Below are 3161 nucleotides of genomic sequence, written 5' to 3'. Positions count from 1 at the left end.
ACAACACGCAACCAGAACTCCACTACACATGTATATTATAGCACACGCGCGCATGCGCGTGTGTGTATATGTGTACGCGTGAGCGCGCGTCTGTGAGTGTATTTGGGGGTTGTTATGTGCTATTGAGTTGCCTATTTGTGTGTGTGTGTGTGTGTATGTGTGTGTATGAAATTTTATGTTTAGAAGTGTTTAAAGCAATTTTTCTACCTAAGTAGAAACGTCTATGAGGTTAGAGACCATAACAATTATTTACTGCTCTTCTAACATTCTAGTTTCATCTCATATACTTCAGGCATGTTGCTAAAAGAGGCTGTTCCTCAGAAAGGAACATCATGCTTGGAAAGGTGGAGGGTCAGTGAAAGAGCGGAAGAGGCTTAGTGAGGTGGATTGACCCAGTGGGCTCAAGTATGTCAGAGATGATGAGGACAGCACAGGATAAAACAGGATTCTGATCTATTGTTCATAAGGTCACCATGGGTCATACTTGACAGCATCTAACAGCAACATACTAGAACAGACTCAATACAAAGTGGCTACATTGAAGAAAATACTAAGTTTTGAAGAGGATGATGAGAGAACTAGAAGGCTTTCTCTTGTTTGTGCATCTGCTCCTTTGTGGAACTGGAGCATGCATCTATATTACTGTTGTTGTTGTTGCTGTGTATAATCAAGTTAGAACCAATCCTTAGCTGACCCTCCAGAAGATTTTCAGAGGCAGTAAATCACGAAGGAATGGTTGCTGGATTTGAACTACATACCTTTATGTTAACAGGACAATTTCTTTCCACCAAGCCACCAGAGTTACCTCTATGTCATTAGCATGTGTTACATAGGCTTATAATATGTTTTTTTAGTAGACAGTGATGGCATTTTGAGAACAATTTTGTACCATGAATCTCTGAATATTTCCTGTTTAGTACTTCACAAAAAAGTGTTTATTATAACTAAAGTTAAAAGCGTTTAAATCTTAGATATGTGGGTGGCACACTAGGTTTGAACACTTTTAATTTTAATATATTTACAGTGTAAGACAATTTAGGTTGGAGTGAGGTGTAATTAGCCAGTCTTTCTCTTACTATCTACACAGAGTATTCTGTTAGTGTTTTCTACCTTCAGGTAGTGGGTCAGTGAAAGATAGAAAGATTGACACAGTGACTGTCACAATAGGCTTGAGCAAGACAGAGAATATGAGAATGGTACAGGATAGGACAAGGTTCAGATCTGTTGTTCCTTGAGTCACTATAAGTTATAATTGATGGCACATTTAGTGTGTGCACACAAAAATAAAAGACACCAAATGAAGCCACATTTTCTTATCATCCAGATAACCATATCGTTGGTTAAATGCTATTGCTTTCTTATGTACATTATTTTATAGTTTTTGCTTCCTGTAATCTTTGCTTGAAATGTTATATTTCTTTTCTATAAAAAAAATAAAAGACACAGGCATACAAGAGGAAGACATATACTTGGGATGATTATTAGCGTGTGCCAACATATCCATGATCTTCTAACCACTATGATTTTTCAAATCTGTTGTTCATAGGGTTGCTATAAGTTGCAGGTGACTTGACAGAACCTAAAAACAGCATAAAAACGTTATGATTTTAATAAGGCAGGATTAAAAGTGAATCGGTAAAAATATGCAATGTTGTTTTTATTGTTATGTGCTGTTGAGTTCTCCAAGACTCACAGTTATGCTATACACAATAGCTCTGAACCCTGTCCTATCCTAAGCCAGTCTGACTGTTTCTAACGCACCTGCCTCCTGTACCTCAGTTACTATGTCAATCCATCTCCTCCAGGGACTTCCTCTTCTGTGCTTACCCTCCACCCTTCCAAGCATGTTGTCCTTCTCCAAGGGCTGGTCTCTCCTGGTGGCATGCCTGATGTATGTGAAATAGAGTTCCAAAATCCTTGCTTCCAAGAAGTAAACTGGTTTTACCATCTTTAGGACAGATCTGTTTGTTCTCTTGGCAGTCCACAGTACATTCAATACTCATCTCTAGGACCACAACTCAAAGACATCAATTCTTCTTCTGTTATTTTTATCCATTATACAGCTCTCAGATGCATAGTAAGCAATTAGGAATACCATTTTCCCAGTGCAACTCATCTTTTGATTTCCTGACTGCTAGTGTTAAGAGTGTTTATTATGGGTCTAAGCAAGATAAAATCATTAACAACCCATACAACCCATGTTTTGTTGTTATGTGTCATCGAGTCACCTGTGACTTATAGAGAACCTATGCACACCAGCTCTGAAACCTGCCCTATCCTAACCAATTTCATCATCTCTGATAGATCCAGTTTCATTTCTCTAGTCAGTAAGTCAATTCATCCCATCTTGGGTCTTCCATTCCTATGCTGTCCTTCCACCCTTCTAAGCATGATGTCTTTTTCCAAGGACAGGTCCCTTGTGACCATGTGCCCAAAGTATCTAAGACAGAGCCTCAAAACCTTTGCCTCTAGGGAGCAGCCTGGTTTCACTTTCTCCCGGACAAACTTGTTTGTTCTCCTGGCAGTCCACAGTGTGCTCAACACACTTCTCCAGCACCACAACTCAAAGGTATTGATCCTTCCTCTGTAATCCTTAATTATTGTCCAGCTCTTAGATGCATAGCAAGTAATTGCAAAGACCATGACCTGAATCAGATGCACCTTAGCATCCAGACTGACACTGTTGCAACCCATAACAACCCAGAAAACTGTAGATCTGAACTCTGTTCTATCCTGTGCCATCCTCATAATCTCAGACACATTTGAACCCATTGCTGAAGACACTGTATCAATCCTTATTTGTTCTTTTAAACGTTACATTGTAAATGCATCGAACATTAATGCTTTTATTTTGCAAATAAGATATTTTAAGACACCAAGTCCACGATGTTGAGGAGATCATAAAAGGAGTTCTTAATAATATAAAATTTGGGAAATAACATGTTTGGTATATGCTTACTGTCCCTAGGGGCAGAAATTATAAGACTTGTCTTTTTTACTTTATACATATTATCAGGAGGTACCAGTTTCTGTAAAAGGACATCTTAGTAAATTTCCTGGAGATTTTGTAAAAAAGAGGAAGACTCTCAACAAGATGGACTGACAATGTGGCTGCACAATAAGACCAAACATAACCGCAACCACAAAGATGACACTGGATA

This window comes from Elephantulus edwardii, unplaced genomic scaffold, assembly GCF_000299155.1.
Source record: "Elephantulus edwardii isolate Elephantulus edwardi_28Jun2011 unplaced genomic scaffold, EleEdw1.0 scaffold00230, whole genome shotgun sequence".
Classification (NCBI taxonomy): Eukaryota; Metazoa; Chordata; class Mammalia; order Macroscelidea; family Macroscelididae; genus Elephantulus; species Elephantulus edwardii.
Note: the sequence above shows the minus strand (reverse complement) of the source record.